At 54.1% G+C, this 18566-nt stretch overlaps 3 pseudogenes; all 3 read right to left on the bottom strand.

Moving 5' to 3' along the window:
• Positions 1 to 4269: 4269 nt before the first annotated feature.
• LOC139599067 (uncharacterized) lies at positions 4270 to 7261 on the bottom strand (annotated as a pseudogene).
• Positions 7262 to 8177: 916 nt separating this feature from the next.
• On the bottom strand, positions 8178 to 12339 carry LOC139599066 (uncharacterized; annotated as a pseudogene).
• A 3418-nt stretch (positions 12340 to 15757) lies between these two features.
• LOC139599065 (PHD finger protein 7-like) lies at positions 15758 to 17396 on the bottom strand (annotated as a pseudogene).
• Between the last annotated feature and the right edge of the window lie 1170 nt (positions 17397 to 18566).

Raw genomic sequence — 18566 nt, 5'->3', positions numbered from 1 at the left:
AGACCATCAAGTCCAACCTTTCTGCTTTGCCTGTCAAACACAGGGAGTTACAGCAGTCAGATTGCTCATGGCTCAAGGAAGAGCAGCTGACTTAGCCACAGGTTGGAGTGCTCCTTTGTTTTTAATTTCCAGGTGAAGTTGTTGAGCTTTGGATTTCATCCTTGAGGCAGCCCAGCATGGTGAATGTACTGTGGTGCAGATAAGAGGTGACCATCAGAAATCCTCTTCAGCTGTTGTTGCCCTCAAAGCTTTCTGTCCCTCTGCTCGGGCTTGCTTGGAGAAATCCGAGCAGAGATGGTGCTGTCTGGAAAATCCCCAGGCTGTTATCGACACTAGTCCAAACAAATACGGGTAGAAAGCAACTCCTACTCGTTCCTGTCTAAAATCCTAGTAATCTGCTATGATTTAGGCTGCAGAGAAAGCCCCTCAAGAGCAGTGACCCTTGGCACAATGTGCAATCCAAACAAAGGCCTGGACCTTGGATGAACTCCCAGACCTTCTCCAGGTCTGACACATGGGAGACCTAATCCTCAAATTAATACAGTCATTTGGAGGAGCTGTGAAATGAGAAAGGGGAGTAATTATCCTCTAAACACTCAGTTCCCTGTCTGCCATAGGTATTTCCAGCAGGCACTGAGGCTGCCCTGCCTCAGACGAGCTGTGCTGGAGCCTAGTTTGGTGTAAGGAATAAAACCATGGCTCAAATTGGCTGTCCTGGGAGGAATGACAGTGGTGTATATTCCATCTGGCTCTTGCTGGCAAGATGACCAATGCCTGGTCAGTGAAGTGTTTGGCAGTTAGGGCTGTGCTGAAGGAGCTGACATGGATGTGGTGGAAGTTTTCAAATCATTTTCCTTCAGAAGTCATCCTAAAACCATCGAGGGAGAAGATGCCCAGGAGTGCTTCCCTACATGCATCGGTGTTGGGACAAGAGCATCTATTTTCCAGTATTCCTTAGTAGTTTTTTATCTTTAACAGTCAGAACTCATTAAATACAAATTACTTGGTCTTTTGAAAGCATGTCTAAATAATGTGTTAGTAGAACAGAAACATTAATTTCTACCCTGATGGAGGCAGGAAAGCTGAAGAAATCACAAAGCCCATGAAAGCTTCAGTGATTATCCTGTGCTCCTCACCTTCTGCCACCAGTGCTGCGGCAGCTCCTGCCTTCTCTGAGGATAAAAACTCCCCTTTTTGAATGATGAGGGTAAGGTGAGTCCCACAGGGACTGGCCAGCTTTGTCACCACAGGTGTCAGCAGCAGCAACCATAGAGACTCAGGGGAAAAAAAAAATCCACACTTATAAATGGATTACAAACTTTGGTCAGGACTTAGATTTAGCAGAACATTCCTAGTTGTACTGCATTATAGATGCATAACTGTACGTTCCTTTGTGTGTGTGTGTGTGGGAAGCCTTGTTGGAGCAGGTGGTTTGAGAAGTATCCTTTATTTGTCTTTTGCAGGGACAGGAAGCTGTTGTGGTTCGAATTCATTTTATTGATTCCTTGTTAAGTTTGTTCCGCTGTACCCCCATGTCCTCCCTGAGTTGTTTTACCCCTGGGTTTTACCCTCCCTCAAAGCTGTCCCTCATGCCATTCCCCACCCCTTGTTCCAGCTCTTTCCCTGCCTGTCAAGGCAACCCAGCCCCTTTTGTTCCTGAACCTTCCCTGCCACTCTCACCTCGGGCCAATCCCTGTCTGCAACACCCCTTTGGAATTCCCCTTCTCCTCAAAGCCCCACTGGCCCTTGTGAGCCATCCTCTCCACCCTCCTACCCCAATTGGCCCCAGACACTCGATGGAATCCCCTCGCTCCTCCTCTGAGGGTTCCCTATTGGTTTGCTGTTTGTATCCACCCCCCGACTTGTAGCTGTATAAAACCTGTTGCACAAGGGAGTTGGGGGTTTTGCTGTCATTCTGCTCGTGTCGGCTGGGTGAATCTGTTATTGTGGATCTTCAAGACGGAGAAGCTCCACTTTCCTTCTCTGCCCGGTCCCCGTTGTGGCTTGTGTCTGGCACTGTAGAGCAAGTAGCAAGTGGCTCTAAAGGTTGTGCCCCTGGTAAATCCCATCCCGAGGCAGTTCCCCACTGCTGGCACAGCCTCAGAGCTCTGAGAGCCAGCCCAGGTTCTGGTGGGATGCATTAGGAAGCCACTGGAGAAGTGCTTGTTCTGTTCCTACTTGGGTTTTCAGATAAAAAAGCTCTAGAATAGTGAGTTTTGGCTGCTCAGTCTGGCCTAAGGAGCAGGGCAATTTTTACCAGTCAATGCTCAGTTCTTCTGAGCAGTTTGTGTTTCTTCAGCTGCTCTGGGTAGGGAAGGGAGTGGTGAGCCGGGTCACTCCTGGGGAACTGGTGCCTGAGGAGCTGCAGTGACCTGTAGACAGTCAACCAGCTCCGTGCAGGACAGATGCCCCTGCCCTGCTGCTGCACCCAGCACCTTTCCCTTCTGCAGAACAGGGATAAGCCACCTGTATTTCTTCTACCACCACATTTGATGGACTAGAAGTTCTTGAGACATCAATGAGTGCCATATGGAGGGGCTTGACAGCTGGCTTGCAAGCAAAGCTGAGTTAATAGAAAGTATTGATTTTTGAGTGTTATCTATAGCAAGGAAGAAGACAAGGCTGTCCACATTGAAACAAGAAAAATATATGAAAATTTTGAAAGCTAGACTACATGCATAAGTAGATGTGTATACATGCCTTATTAAATTTCTGTAAAGCTTTTTCCAATTATATTGATGCTAATTGTTTTGCACCAATGAATATAATAAGTTATTGTGACATAGTTAATGACTTAAAATCACGCTTAAGATTATATAAGCTGGAGAACATGCAGAATAAAAAACTTTCTTCTTCTTAAACCCTGATCACATGTATATGTCATGTCCAACCTAAGAGTAAGAATTCCCCCTTCCTCTGGAGGTGCCCTGTGCCTGGCATGACAGGACCCTGATTCCTCCTCTGGCCTCTAAGCAATGCCATCCCGGAGTAGGCCCTGAGTAAGGGATGCCCCATGCACATAAAGGGTTGCAAACTTCTACATAGCAGAGTATTGTAAAGGAAAAGTCAGAGAGGACAGGGAAAATCAGGGTGTTTGTGCCTCTCTGCACGAGGCTGGCTTTTTCTAGAGGAGGCTCTGCATGTGCATGGACTAGAGTAGTGTAACTGGGACATGTTGTATTGTCTGGACTGCAGTAAATGCCAGGCAGTTGCTGTACAAACACAGCCGTGGCCTTGCTGATACAGTCCTTGATTTCCCCTTCTCATCTACAAGAATAGTTCCTTCGCATCAAGGCTGAAGGCAGTGTGAGAAAGGGACTGGCATTTGCATCCAGTGCAGTCTCAGCTGAAGAGCTCGGGTTTGAGCTCCCAGCTCTGGAGTTAGCCTTGGAAAGCACAAAAATGAAAACAAGATTGAAGCCAAGTGGGGTTGGGTGTTCCTGTGCAGTCGTTGGGTTAAGAGCAGACCCTACCTACATCATTACAGACATCAGGTGATAACAGAGCAGCCTCTCCAAGCACAGTTGCTTCTTGCTAGTGAAGGAGCTGCTGAAAGAAAGTAAATTTGGACAGCCATGCTCTTTGTGGCCCTGTGGAGATGAGCTGGGGTCATGTAACAGGGCTGAGGACTGGTACCACTGTTTATGTCTGTAGGTGTGAGGTACAGCTTGTCATGAGGAAACCTGGATGCACTTCATCCTTGACAGGGAGAGCCCCTTGTGCTTTCAGGCTCCTCATGGGGAGTGGGAGGCCAGGGAACGAACACAGGGTGCTCAGACCTGGATGGGGGATGGCTTTTTCTGAGCTGAAAGTGACCACTTTGCAATTGACACAACATGGGTTTGAGAAGGAACGTTTTGGTTTAATCTAGTCCTCTGCCCATGCTGTTCTTCAGCAGACTGGTGGGTGGTTACATGCTCAATCAAGAGCAAGAAAATTAAAATGAAGAAAAACCAGTTTGTTGGGGAGGGTGAAACAGGAAAGCCTTATAAATGTGATTTCCTGGCAAGAGATTTTGAGAATATGGAAACTATAAGTGAGATTGAAATGAAAGCAAGCTTTGAGATACCTTAAGTTACTGAACAACTGGAAAACAATGGTATGGCTGTGCTGGCAGTGTGGGTGCAGGAGCTGTGAGGGAGCTCCAACCCCTGTGTGGGTTCTGCCACTGTGTGTGAGAGGCATCTGTGGGCTCCTCCCTTGTGTGTTCACTGGGGTGCAAAGGGCTTGGAGACAAACGCAGGGGCTCCGAGGTGAGGGTGGGCACCCTTACCTGTAGGCCCCGAAGTACTGGGTGACACACTGGCTGTCTGGGGCACAGGGCAGGTGGAAGGTTGTCACCATGGTATTTTCTGAAAAATCTCTTTGCCAGGATTTCTTCTCCTGGGAAGATGAGAAGCCTTAGCTTCTCTGGGTTTTGCTGCTCTGCAATGTGATTTGGAGAATGGTTTACCCAGCATGTGAATTGTTTTTAATTTATGACCAGTCCCAGTCCAGCTATGTCAGACTCTCTGGTCAGTCACGGGTTTTTGTTACTCACTCTTTGCTAGCCTCCTGATGTTTCCCTAATCTTTCTCTAGTATGGTTCTAGTATGTAATTTCTTTTAATATAAAAAGTGGCTGTGGTGCTGCTGGTCCCTGGGACATGGTGGGTGCTGGGGGCTGGCCAGGGCTTGCTGGCAAAGCAGAGGCTGAGGGTGCATCTGGGCTCAGGGGTGTGAACATGGCTCAGGAGCTGAGCACTGCCCTGCAGGGCCACTGACAGCAGCTTCTCAGGGCCAGCAAAGCCTGAACAGCACGGCCATGGTGCTTGGTGGGCGGCCAGGAAGGGAAGATGCACACTGGAAAAGTGCTGCCAACCCTGGGGACATAGATCTGTGCTCGTTGCACTAAGAGAAGCTTGGAAGAAGTCTGAAGAAAATGATGGAGAAGACATGTAGGTTCTATTGTAAAAAATCTTTATTTCTTTTGTATTCATAGCTATCTATCTATCTATCTATCTATCTATCTATCTATCTATGTCTATATCTACTTCTATCTATCTATTTCTGTATTTGTTTCTGTGTGTTTGATGGGTAAGGGAGATGGGCGCTTAGGGTGGGCTGCCAGTTTGTCCTGCTGTGTTTTTGTGGGCGGCTGTAGGGCTTTTTTGCCCGCCGTTGTTGCTGCCAGATGTGTCTCGTACGAATCGGTCCAGCCTGGGAGCGGTTGTCCATGGAGGATGCGTGGAAGATCCATGGAGGCCTGTATGGAGGTCGCGGCCGTGCTGCTGCACTGTTGGCAGCCAAAGTGCCCTCAGACGGCCCCGGCACTGCCTGTGTGGAAGTGCTGGGGCTGCTTTCATCAGCACTGTGGGCTGGGCCGGTGTCAATCCTGCGTCGTTTTGTGGGTGGGCCGTACAATAGCAGCGAGTCACTGTCTTTGTTTGGGTAGCCACGTTTGCGGGTCTGCCGAGGGCAAGAGGAAGAGCTGCCGGTCTTGGCAGGACCCTTGCCCTGGGAGAGCTGTGGTGCTGCCTGGCAGGGAGTGCTGGGTTTGCAGGTGTCAGCACTGGGGGCTGGCCCATCCTGGATCCTGCAGCGTTCTGCAGGAGGGCTGTACGTTGTCCCTGACTGGATCTCTTCCTCAGAGTCGCACTGCTTTAAGGCCTGCCGAGGGCTGGTGGAGCAGCTGCTCTTGAGGAGCAGCGTGCCCTGGGACGGTGTCAGCAGTTCCGTGCTAGGGCCCACAAGCTCAGATTTGCCAGTGGAACCTGCAAAGAGGGGCAGCAGCAGGCTTGTCAGGACAGCCCCCAGGCTGCAGGCAGGAGAGGCCGCTGTGGTATCCAGCACCCTCCTGGAGCCAAGCCATGGGCCAAAGGCCCTGCTGCCAGGCCCATCGCGGTCCCTGTCTGCGTTGTATGGCACCGAATGTCTACCAGTGTCTGTGGCAGCACAGGTGCTGCACTCCCAGGAGCAGGTGGTGTTCCCCAAAGAGGAGCAGAGTTGGTGGATGCCCTCAGCAGCACAGGAGCTGCAGAGCCACAGTTGCCAGGGTCTGGAGGAGCAAGGAGGTGGTGAGGACAAAGTGTCAGAGCAGGGGAATGGCTGGCAGAGAGAGCCCTTGTGTGTAATGCTACATGGCTGAGGCTGTGGGGAGACAGATGCCCTTCAGATGCCTGCATTGCTGCTTTGGCAGCTTACCCGTGTGCCTCCGTGTGCTCCCTGCCTCCTGGACAAAGGCACGTTGCGGCATCGCAGCGGCCGTGCCTCTGATGGGAGGGTGAGGCCTCTGGGTCAGTCTGCCATGATGGGGGTCTGCCAGAGAAGGAAGGGAAAGAGCTGAGGCCACATCAGGCAGATCCCAGCAGTCACTGCTCTTTTGCCTGTCCCATTTCCAGCAACTCGTTGGAGCTGAGGGCAAGAGGGACAGGCCAGAAGGCGGCCAGGCCTGGCGGGGCAGTGCCTAGGCTGGCAGTGTGCCTGTGCCTGCTGCCTTGTGAGCTGGGAGGAGAAAAGCCAACCTCTTAGAGAGTCGTATCCCCATGGTGAGCATTTCCATCATGAAGGGCTCTTGGTTCAGGCAGCACGGGCATCGGAAGTCAATGCCAGCATGCAGAGCCAGTCTCTGGATGCAGTGGCGGTGGAAGCGGGCGTCTTGGCACGCTGGGCACCCCATGGTTTTGTAGGAGATGTTGTGTCCCACAGTGTCCAGGCAGATGCTGCAGGTGTTGTCCTGGCTTGGACGTGGCCGCAGTGCCTGCTGAGGGCGGTGCTCCCAGCAGAAGGACCTGTGAGGGGATGGAGGGAGGTGGGTGAGGGAGGGCTGAAGTGCAGAGTCCTTGGGCTGTGCTGGCAGTGTGGGTGCAGGAGCTGTGAGGGAGCCCCAAGCCCTGTGTGGGTTGTGCCCCAGTGTGTGAGAGGTTGCTGGCAACCGTGGGCTCCTCCCTTGCATGCTTTTTGGGGTGGAAAGGGCTTGGAGATGAACGCAGGGGCTGTGAGGTGAGGGTGGGCAGCCGACCTGTAGGCCCCGAAGTACTGGGTGACACATTGGCCGTCTGGGGCACAGGGCAGGTGGAAGGTGCGGTCACAGCCCGTCTGGCAGCAGGTGATGGTGGCCCCCATCTTGCAGCAGATGAAGCAGCTCTGGAAAGAGCACAGCAGCGCCATGAGTGTCAGGACTGGAGCTTTGATTGGTGTGTTTGCATCTTCAGGCAGGGAGCGGGATGTGGGCAGAGGCAGCTCAGAGCCCCCAGAGGCACCTGCACACGAGGCCCCTGCATGTGCGGGGCCTGGGGCTTCTTTGGTGGGGAGCAGGAGGAGCTGCCCAAGGCTCTCGTGGTGCAGAGCTGCCTGCTCCTGCTGCCAGGTGGTCCTGACCTTCTGGGCTGCTTCTCTGATGATGCGCCTGGTGTCCCCAACGAGAAAGCGTCCAGTGTCCTCTTGTGGGTAAAGCCCAGTGGCGAGGATCTGCAAGGCAGGGAAGGCCGGGAGCTTGTTAGGTCCAGAAGGCAGGGCCCTTGTGGGCAGAAAGCTGGAGGGAGCCCCAAGAGAATTCACCTGGCAGTAGGTGTGGACACAGAGCTTGAACTTGAGTCTCTTGTCCCCACAGATGTCGGTGTCCTGGGTCTGGTGGCACAGCATGCACGCTGCAGGGACAGAGCAAGCGGCCCGGGCATGAGCAGGTCTGTGGGGCTGGGCAAGTGTCCGTGCAGGATCAGCCCCAGGGCCCTGCTGGCTCTGTGCCGTGCTGGCTGAAGGGCAGAGCAGGTCAGGCGTGGCTGCCCCAGCAGGTGCCCAGAGCCCAGGCCGGTTGGGGAGCTCGTGGCTCAGCCTGGCATGGTTCATGGCTCCTCACTGACTACCCCAGAGCCCCCTGTGCCAGTTCCAGGGAGCTGTGAGGAGGGAAGCTTCTGCTGTCACCTTTTTCCTTGGGACCAGTTTGTGGTCGTGCCCTTTTGCATCCAGAAGAGGTTGATGGCGAGTGGCCGGAGCGTCTCTTGCGCTGCCCTGCTGGCATTTCTCCTCCTGAGACTTGTGCTCCAAGCCTGAGTGAAGGGACAGATGCGTGTGAGCTGTGTCAGAGGCAGCAGAAGCCTCTGACTCACCCTGATGCCTGAGCAGCCTTGGGTGAGCTGCTTCTCCACAATCTGTCTTTGACTCTGAGGGTGGTGTTGATGTGCAGCCGCCTTTGGTGGCTTAGGCCAGGGTGATGATGTCACCGGGGCCACTGTGACATGGCCAGCACTGATGTGTGTGGTGATAGGTGATGGTGATGCCATGCCCATCCCGGATGGTGATGTTGCCGTAGTGGCTTCTTTGGAGGGGATGGAATGAACTTCTGCTGGGACTGAATTTTGTATTTGTGACCAATGTGGGTGACACAGGGCTGTGTGAGCCCCAGCAGCAGGGAGCAGGCAGGTGGCAGCAGCTGCTGGCAGGGACCACAGATGGGCCAGCAGATCCCCCAGATGCCAGGGAGAGCCCACAGCTGACACCAAGTCTGCTGGGCTGCACAACTGCAACTCGGTGCTGCTGCTCTTGGAGCGGCAACTCCTGGGGCAGCTGGTTGTGAGCCAGTGTGGCCTTTTCATGTGCTATAGGATTTGTTGTGATTTGTGTTGCTGATTAAAACCTCTCATGCCACAAGTCTTTGTCCTGTCATCTCCTATGTCAACTCTGATATCCTAAAGCAAGTTGCAGACCAGGATGTGTTCAATGTCCTTATCAGCATTGTTAGCTTCCATGAGATAAAAACGTGCCCAGTGCTGGTGTCTGAAAAACCTCAGAAGAGTTTTCATACTCTTGGAGGTCAACTGTTGCCCTCATTGTTGGGTACTCTGTCTTTGATGCGATTTTGTCTGGTGGACACGTATGTGTGGAGCTTGGTCTCATTGTCCCAGCAGTCCCAGGAGACTTGAAGGCAGTGGCTTTGTTCCCTCTTTGGGCAGCTGGGCTGTGCAGGGGCAGCTGCATCTGTGTGCCCAGCTGGCACCCATATCCTGGCCAGAGCTTGTGTGAGAAGAGAGGTTTATTGGCATGAAGGGGTAATGCCACCATAGACACCTGATGGGAGAGACATGCACAGAACCCCTCCACCAGCTTCTTTTTGTCATTCTTCACCCCACTGCTCTTTGATGTGGAGCTAGAAAAATGCAAACCTTGGGTTTCTCTCATGTTGGTTTTCTTAGTGCCACTTAAAAACTTTAGTCCAACAGCTAATACTCTTAAAATAAAACCTATCAACAATAAACAAGCACAACTATCTTACAGTCTAACAAATCATAGTAAAACAATTAATATTTCATATACTAAATACTAACTCAAATCTCTAGAATTTCTGATCTATTTTAAGCAAATAATTAAAATCTAATAACACCCATAAACACTCTCACAAAAATTTTAAAACTCGCACTGTATTTACAAAGTAAATTCATAATTATTATTAGAAATCATAAAAGAAAAATAACAATCATCCATCCATTCATCATACAAAAACTGCTCACAATATGGGAAGAAGACCTACAATGCCAGTACTTGCATGGGAATGGGGATAAGCTGTCTTCCTTTGCTATATATAATCTGATTTTTCCCTGAAATCCTGAATTTCTGACCTGTTTTCTGCTGCTGAGCTATTCACTGGTCTGCTGAAAGTGGGGGCTTTCCCATGCAGTGGTGTGATTTATATGCCCCCTTGCAGTCATGCCTTTCTAAGTCTGGCAGTACAGAGCCAGATTTGGATGTGACCATTTTTTTTCTTGCACAGATTAATAAAAAATGGTTCGGAGTCTGTCTGACACAGTTTCATGTTTGGAAAAAAAGAAATGGTGAAGGTTGAGCTTCTCAGGGCCAGCAAAGCCTGAACAGCATGGCCATGGTGCTAGGTGGGCGGCCAGGAAGGGAAGATGCACACTGGAAAAGTGCTGCCAACCCTGGGGATGTAGATCCGTGCTCATTGCACTAAGAGAAGCTTGGAAGAATTCTGAAGAAAATGATGGAGAAGACATGTAGGTTCTAGTGTAAAAAACCTTTATTTCTTTTGTATTCATAGCTAGCTATCTATCATCTATCTATCTATCTATCTATCTATCTATCTATCTATTTATCTATCTATGTATTTATGTCTATATCTACCTCTATCTATTTCTGTATTTGTTTCTGTGTGTTTGATGGGTAAGGGAGATGGGCGCTTAGGGTGGGCTGCCAGTTTGTCCTGCTGTGTTTTTGTGGGCGGCTGTAGGGCTTTTTTGCCCGCCGTTGTTGCTGCCAGATGTGTCTCGTACGAATCGGTCCAGCCTGGGAGCGGTTGTCCATGGAGGATGCGTGGAAGATCCATGGAGGCCTGTATGGAGGTCGCGGCCGTGCTGCTGCACTGTTGGCAGCCAAAGCGCCCTCAGACGGCCCCGGCACTGACTGTGTGGAAGTGCTGGGGCTGCCATCATCAGCACTGTGGGCTGGGCCGGTGTCAATCCTGCGTCGTTTTGTGGGTGGGCCGTACAATAGCAGCGAGTCACTGTCTTTGTTTGGGTAGCCACGTTTGCGGGTCTGCCGAGGGCAAGAGGAAGAGCTGCCGGTCTTGGCAGGACCCTTGCCCTGGGAGAGCTGTGGTGCTGCCTGGCAGGGAGTGCTGGGTTTGCAGGTGTCAGCACTGGGGGCTGGCCCATCCTGGATCCTGCAGCGTTCTGCAGGAGGGCTGTACGTTGTCCCTGACTGGATCTCTTCCTCAGAGTCGCACTGCTTTAAGGCCTGCCGAGGGCTGGTGGAGCAGCTGCTCTTGAGGAGCAGCGTGCCCTGGGACGGTGTCAGCAGTTCCGTGCTAGGGCCCACAAGCTCAGATTTGCCAGTGGAACCTGCAAAGAGGGGCAGCAGCAGGCTTGTCAGGACAGCCCCGAGGCTGCAGGCAGGAGAGGCCGCTGTGGTATCCAGCGCCCTCCTGGAGCCAAGCCATGGGCCAAAGGCCCTGCTGCCAGGCCCATCGTGGTCCCTGTCTGCGTTGTATGGCACCGAATGCCTACCAGTGTCTGTGGCAGCACAGGTGCTGCACTCCCAGGAGCAGGTGGTGTTCCCCAAAGAGGAGCAGAGTTGGTGGATGCCCTCAGCAGCACAGGAGCTGCAGAGCCACAGTTGCCAGGGTCTGGAGGAGCAAGGAGGTGGTGAGGACAAAGTGTCAGAGCAGGGGAATGGCTGGCAGAGAGAGCCCTTGTGTGTAATGCTACATGGCTGAGGCTGTGGGGAGACAGATGCCCTTCAGATGCCTGCATTGCTGCTTTGGCAGCTTACCCGTGTGCCTCCGTGTGCTCCCTGCCTCCTGGACAAAGGCACGTTGCGGCATCGCAGCGGCCGTGCCTCTGATGGGAGGGTGAGGCCTCTGGGTCAGTCTGCCATGATGGGGGTCTGCCAGAGAAGGAAGGGAAAGAGCTGAGGCCACATCAGGCAGATCGCGACAGTCCCTGCTCTTTTGCCTGTCCCATTTCCAGCAACTCGTTGGAGCTGAGGGCAAGAGGGACAGGCCAGAAGGCGGCCAGGCCTGGCGGGGCAGTGCCTAGGGCTGGCAGTGTGCCTGTGCCTGCTGCCTTGGGAGCTGGGAGGAGAAAAGCCAACCTCTTAGAGAGTCGTATCCCCATGGTGAGCATTTCCATCATGAAGGGCTCTTGGTTCAGGCAGCACGGGCATCGGAAGTCAATGCCAGCATGCAGAGCCAGTCTCTGGATGCAGTGGCGGTGGAAGCGGGCATCTTGGCACGCTGGGCACCCCATGGTTTTGTAGGAGATGTTGTGTCCCACAGTGTCCAGGCAGATGCTGCAGGTGTTGTCCTGGCTTGGACGTGGCCGCAGTGCCTGCTGAGGGCGGTGCTCCCAGCAGAAGGACCTGTGAGGAGGATGGAGGGAGATGGGTGAGGGAGGGCTGAAGTGCAGAGTCCTTGGGCTGTGCTGGCAGTGTGGGTGCAGGAGCTGTGAGGGAGCCCCAAGCCCTGGGTGGGTTGTGCCCCAGTGTGTGAGAGGTTGCTGGCAACCATGGGCTCCTCCCTTGCATGCTTTTTGGGGTGGAAAGGGCTTGGAGATGAACGCAGGGGCTGTGAGGTGAGGGTGGGCAGCCGACCTGTAGGCCCCGAAGTACTGGGTGACGCATTGGCCGTCTGGGGCACAGGGCAGGTGGAAGGTGCGGTCACAGCCCGTCTGGCAGCAGGTGATGGTGGCCCCCATCTTGCAGCAGATGAAGCAGCTCTGGAAAGAGCACAGCAGCGCCATGAGTGTCAGGACTGGAGCTTTGTGTGGTGTGTTTGCATCGGCAGGCAGGGAGCGGGATGTGGGCAGAGGCAGCTCAGAGCCCCCAGAGGCACCTGCACACGAGGCCCCTGCATGTGCGGGGCCTGGGGCTTCTTTGGTGGGGAGCAGGAGGAGCTGCCCAAGGCTCTCGTGGTACAGAGCTGCCTGCTCCTGCTGCCAGGTGGTCCTGACCTTCTGGGCTGCTTCTCTGATGATGTGCCTGGTGTCCCCAACGAGAAAGCGTCCAGTGTCCTCTTGTGGGTAAAGCCCAGTGGCGAGGATCTGCAAGGCAGGGAAGGCCGGGAGCTTGTTAGGTCCGGAAGGCAGGGCCCTTGTGGGCAGAAAGCTGGAGGGAGCCCCAAGAGAATTCACCTGGCAGTAGGTGTGGACACAGAGCTTGAACTTGAGTCTCTTGTCCCCACAGATGTCGGTGTCCTGGGTCTGGTGGCACAGCATGCACGCTGCAGGGACAGAGCAAGCGGCCCGGGCATGAGCAGGTCTGTGGGGCTGGGCAAGTGTCCGTGCAGGATCAGCCCCAGGGCCCTGCTGGCTCTGTGCCGTGCTGGCTGAAGGGCAGAGCAGGTCAGGCGTGGCTGCCCCAGCAGGTGCCCAGAGCTCAGGCCGGTTGGGGAGCTCGTGGCTCAGCCTGGCATGGTTCATGGCTCCTCACTGACTACCCCAGAACCCCCTGTGCCAAGAGCCAAGGAGCTGTGAGGAGGGAAGCTTCTGCTGTCACCTTTTTCCTTGGGACCAGTTTGTGGTCGTGCCCTTTTGCATCCAGAAGAGGTTGATGGCGAGTGGCCGGAGCGTCTCTTGCGCTGCCCTGCTGGCATTTCTCCTCCTGAGACTTGTGCTCCAAGCCTGAGTGAAGGGACAGCATGCGTGTGAGCTGTGTCAGAGGCAGCAGAAGCCTCTGACTCACCCTGATGCCTGAGCAGCCTTGGGTGAGCTGCTTCTCCACAATCTGTCTTTGACTCTGAGGGTGGTGTTGATGTGCAGCCGCCTTTGGTGGCTTAGGCCAGGGTGATGATGTCACCGGGGCCACTGTGACATGGCCAGCACTGATGTGTGTGGTGATAGGTGATGGTGATGCCATGCCCATCCCGGATGGTGATGTTGCCGTAGTGGCTTCTTTGGAGGGGATGGAATGAACTTCTGCTGGGACTGAATTTTGTATTTGTGACCAATGTGGGTGACACAGGGCTGTGTGAGCCCCAGCAGCAGGGAGCAGGCAGGTGGCAGCAGCTGCTGGCAGGGACCACAGATGGGCCAGCAGATCCCCCAGATGCCAGGGAGAGCCCACAGCTGACACCAAGTCTGCTGGGCTGCACAACTGCAACTCGGTGCTGCTGCTCTTGGAGCGGCAACTCCTGGGGCAGCTGGTTGTGAGCCAGTGTGGCCTTTTCATGTGCTATAGGATTTGTTGTGATTTGTGTTGCTGATTAAAACCTCTCATGCCACAAGTCTTTGTCCTGTCATCTCCTATGTCAACTCTGATATCCTAAAGCAAGTTGCAGACCAGGATGTGTTCAATGTCCTTATCAGCATGCTCAGCTGCCATGAGATAAAAACGTGCCCAGTGCTGGTGTCTGAAAAACCTCAGAAGAGTTTTCATACTCTTGGAGGTCAACTGTTGCCCTCATTGTTGGGTAGTCTGGCTTTGATGCGATTTTGTCTGGTGGACACGTATGTGTGGAGCTTGGTCTCATTGTCCCAGCAGTCCCAGGAGACCTGAAGGCAGTGGCTTTGTTCCCTCTTTGGGCAGCTGGGCTGTGCAGGGGCAGCTGCATCTGTGTGCCCAGCTGGCACCCATATCCTGGCCAGAGCTTGTGTGAGAAGAGAGGTTTATTGGCATGAAGGGGTAATGCCACCATAGACACCTGATGGGAGAGACATGCACAGAACCCCTCCACCAGCTTCTTTTTGTCATTCTTCACCCCACTGCTCTTTGATGTGGAGCTAGAAAAATGCAAACCTTGGGTTTCTTTCATGTTGGTTTTCTTAGTGCCACTTAAAAACTTCAGTCCAACAGCTAATACGCTTAAAATAAAACCTATCAACAATAAACAAGCACAACTATCTTACAGTCTAACAAATCATAGTAAAACAATTAATATTTCATATACTAAATACTAACTCAAATCTCTAGAATTTCTGATCTATTTTAAGCAAATAATAAAATCTAATCACACCCATAAATACTCTCACAAAAATTTTAAAACTCGCACTGTATTTACAAAGTAAATTCATAATTACTCTTAGAAATCATAAAAGAAAAATAACAATCATCCATCCCTTCATCAGACAAAAACTGCTCACAATATGGGAAGATGACCTACAATGCCAGTACTTGCATGGGAATGGGGATAAGCTTTCTTCCTTTGCTGCATAATCTGATTTTCCCCTGAAATCCTGAATTTCTGACCTGTTTTCTGCTGCTGAGCTATTCACTGGACTGCTGAAAGTGGGGGCTATCCCATGCAGTGGTGTGATTTATATGCCACCTTGCAGTCATGCCTTTCTAAGTCTGGCAGTACAGAGCCAGATTTGGATGTGACCAGTTTTTTTCTTGCACAGATTAATAAAAAACGGTTCTGAGTCTGTCTGACACAGTTTGATGGCTGGAAAAAAAAGAAATGAAGTTTGAGCTTCTCAGGGCCAGCAAAGCCTGAACAGCATGGCCATGGTGCTAGGTGGGCGGCCAGGAAGGGAAGATGCACACTGGAAATGTGCTGCCAACCCTGGGGATGTAGATCCGTGCTCATTGCACTAAGAGAAGCTTGGAGGAAGTTTAAAGAAAATGATGGAGAAGACATGTAGGTTCTAGTGTAAAAAACCTTTATTTCTTGTCTATTCATCTCTATCTATCTATCTATCTATCTATCTATCTATCTATCTATCTATGTATTTATGTCTATATCTACCTCTATCTATTTCTGTATCTGTTTCTGTGTGTTTGATGGGTAAGGGAGATGGGGGCTTAGGGTGGGCTGCCAGTTTGTCCTGCTGTGTTTTTGTGGGCGGCTGTAGGGCTTTTTTGCCCGCCGTTGCTGCTGCCAGATGTGTCTCGTACGAATCGGTCCAGCCTGGGAGCGGTTGTCCATGGAGGATGCGTGGAAGATCCATGGAGGCCTGTATGGAGGTCGCGGCCGTGCTGCTGCACTGTTGGCAGCCAAAGTGCCCTCAGACGGCCCCGGCACTGCCTGTGTGGAAGTGCTGGGGCTGCTTTCATCAGCACTGTGGGCTGGGCCGGTGTCAATCCTGCGTCGTTTTGTGGGTGGGCCGTACAATAGCAGCGAGTCACTGTCTTTGTTTGGGTAGCCACGTTTGCGGGTCTGCCGAGGGCAAGAGGAAGAGCTGCCGGTCTTGGCAGGACCCTTGCCCTGGGAGAGCTGTGGTGCTGCCTGGCAGGGAGTGCTGGGTTTGCAGGTGTCAGCACTGGGGGCTGGCCCATCCTGGATCCTGCAGCGTTCTGCAGGAGGGCTGTACGTTGTCGCTGAGTGGATCTCTTCCTCAGAGTTGCACTGCTTTAAGGCCTGCCGAGGGCTGGTGGAGCAGCTGCTCTTGAGGAGCAGCGTGCCCTGGGACGGTGTCAGCAGTTCCGTGCTAGGGCCCACAAGCTCAGATTTGCCAGTGGAACCTGCAAAGAGGGGCAGCAGCAGGGTTGTCAGGACAGCCCCCAGGCTGCAGGCAGGAGAGGCCGCTGTGGTATCCAGCGCCCTCCTGGAGCCAAGCCATGGGCCAAAGGCCCTGCTGCCAGGCCCATCGTGGTCCCTGTCTGCGTTGTATGGCACCGAATGCCTACCAGTGTCTGTGGCAGCACAGGTGCTGCACTCCCAGGAGCAGGTGGTGTTCCCCAAAGAGGAGCAGAGTTGGTGGATGCCCTCAGCAGCACAGGAGCTGCAGAGCCACAGTTGCCAGGGTCTGGAGGAGCAAGGAGGTGGTGAGGACAAAGTGTCAGAGCAGGGGAATGGCTGGCAGAGAGAGCCCTTGTGTGTAATGCTACATGGCTGAGGCTGTGGGGAGACAGATGCCCTTCAGATGCCTGCATTGCTGCTTTGGCAGCTTACCCGTGTGCCTCCGTGTGCTCCCTGCCTCCTGGACAAAGGCACGTTGCGGCATCGCAGCGGCCGTGCCTCTGATGGGAGGGTGAGGCCTCTGGGTCAGTCTGCCATGATGGGGGTCTGCCAGAGAAGGAAGGGAAAGAGCTGAGGCCACATCAGGCAGATCCCAGCAGTCACTGCTCTTTTGCCTGTCCCATTTCCAGCAACTCGTTGGAGCTGAGGGCAAGAGGGACAGGCCAGAAGGCGGCCAGGCCTGGCGGGGCAGTCCCTAGGCTGGCAGTGTGCCTGTGCCTGCTGCCTTGGGAGCTGGGAGGAGAAAAGCCAACCTCTTAGAGAGTCGTATCCCCATGGTGAGCATTTCCATCATGAAGGGCTCTTGGTTCAGGCAGCACGGGCATCGGAAGTCAATGCCAGCATGCAGAGCCAGTCTCTGGATGCAGTGGCGGTGGAAGCGGGCGTCTTGGCACGCTGGGCACCCCATGGTTTTGTAGGAGATGTTGTGTCCCACAGTGTCCAGGCAGATGCTGCAGGTGTTGTCCTGGCTTGGACGTGGCCGCAGTGCCTGCTGAGGGCGGTGCTCCCAGCAGAAGGACCTGTGAAGAGGATGGAGGGAGAATGGTGAGGGAGGGCTGAAGTTCAGAGTCCTTGGGCTGTGCTGGCAGTGTGGGTGCAGGAGCTGTGAGGGAGCCCCAAGCCCTGTGTGGGTTGTGCCTCAGTGTGTGAGAGGTTGCTGGCAACCATGGGCTCCTCCCTTGCAAGCTTTTTGGGATGGAAAGGGCTTGGAGATGAACGCAGGGGCTGTGAGGTGAGGGTGGGCAGCCCACCTGTAGGCCCCGAAGTACTGGGTGACACATTGGCCGTCTGGGGCACAGGGCAGGTGGAAGGTGCGGTCACAGCCCGTCTGGCAGCAGGTGATGGTGGCCCCCATCTTGCAGCAGATGAAGCAGCTCTGGAAAGAGCACAGCAGCGCCATGAGTGTCAGGACTGGAGCTTTGTGTGGTGTGTGTGCATCTTCTCAGGCAGGGAGGGGGATGTGGGCAGAGGCAGCTCAGAGCCCCCAGAGGCACCTGCACACGAGGCCCCTGCATGTGCGGGGCCTGGGGCTTCTTTGGTGGGGAGCAGGAGGAGCTGCCCAAGGCTCTCGTGGTGCAGAGCTGCCTGCTCCTGCTGCCAGGTGGTCCTGACCTTCTGGGCTGCTTCTCTGATGATGCGCCTGGTGTCCCCAACGAGAAAGCGTCCAGTGTCCTCTTGTGGGTAAAGCCCAGTGGCGAGGATCTGCAAGGCAGGGAAGGCCGGGAGCTTGTTAGGTCCGGAAGGCAGGGCCCTTGTGGGCAGAAAGCTGGAGGGAGCCCCAAGAGAATTCACCTGGCAGTAGGTGTGGACACAGAGCTTGAACTTGAGTCTCTTGTCCCCACAGATGTCGGTGTCCTGGGTCTGGTGGCACAGCATGCACGCTGCAGGGACAGAGCAAGCGGCCCGGGCATGAGCAGGTCTGTGGGGCTGGGCAAGTGTCCGTGCAGGATCAGCCCCAGGGCCCTGCTGGCTCTGTGCCGTGCTGGCTGAAGGGCAGAGCAGGTCAGGCGTGGCTGCCCCAGCAGGTGCCCAGAGCCCAGGCCGGTTGGGGAGCTCGTGGCTCAGCCTGGCATGGTTCATGGCTCCTCACTGACTACCCCAGAGCCCCCTGTGCCAGTTCCAGGGAGCTGTGAGGAGGGAAGCTTCTGCTGTCACCTTTTTCCTTGGGACCAGTTTGTGGTCGTGCCCTTTTGCATCCAGAAGAGGTTGATGGCGAGTGGCCGGAGCGTCTCTTGCGCTGCCCTGCTGGCATTTCTCCTCCTGAGACTTGTGCTCCAAGCCTGAGTGAAGGGACAGATGCGTGTGAGCTGTGTCAGAGGCAGCAGAAGCCTCTGACTCACCCTGATGCCTGAGCAGCCTTGGGTGAGCTGCTTCTCCACAATCTGTCTTTGACTCTGAGGGTGGTGTTGATGTGCAGCCGCCTTTGGTGGCTTAGGCCAGGGTGATGATGTCACCGGGGCCACTGTGACATGGCCAGCACTGATGTGTGTGGTGATAGGTGATGGTGATGCCATGCCCATCCCGGATGGTGATGTTGCCGTAGTGGCTTCTTTGGAGGGGATGGAATGAACTTCTGCTGGGACTGAATTTTGTATTTGTGACCAATGTGATGACACAGGGCTGTGTGAGCCCCAGCAGCAGGGAGCAGGCAGGTGGCAGCAGCTGCTGGCAGGGGCCACAGATGG

The sequence above is a fragment of the Agelaius tricolor genome, unplaced genomic scaffold, assembly GCF_023055355.1.
Source record: "Agelaius tricolor isolate 1412-34295 unplaced genomic scaffold, bAgeTri1.0.p SCAF_22, whole genome shotgun sequence".
Lineage (NCBI taxonomy): Eukaryota > Metazoa > Chordata > Aves > Passeriformes > Icteridae > Agelaius > Agelaius tricolor.
This window is presented reverse-complemented; position numbering and strand designations above follow the sequence as displayed.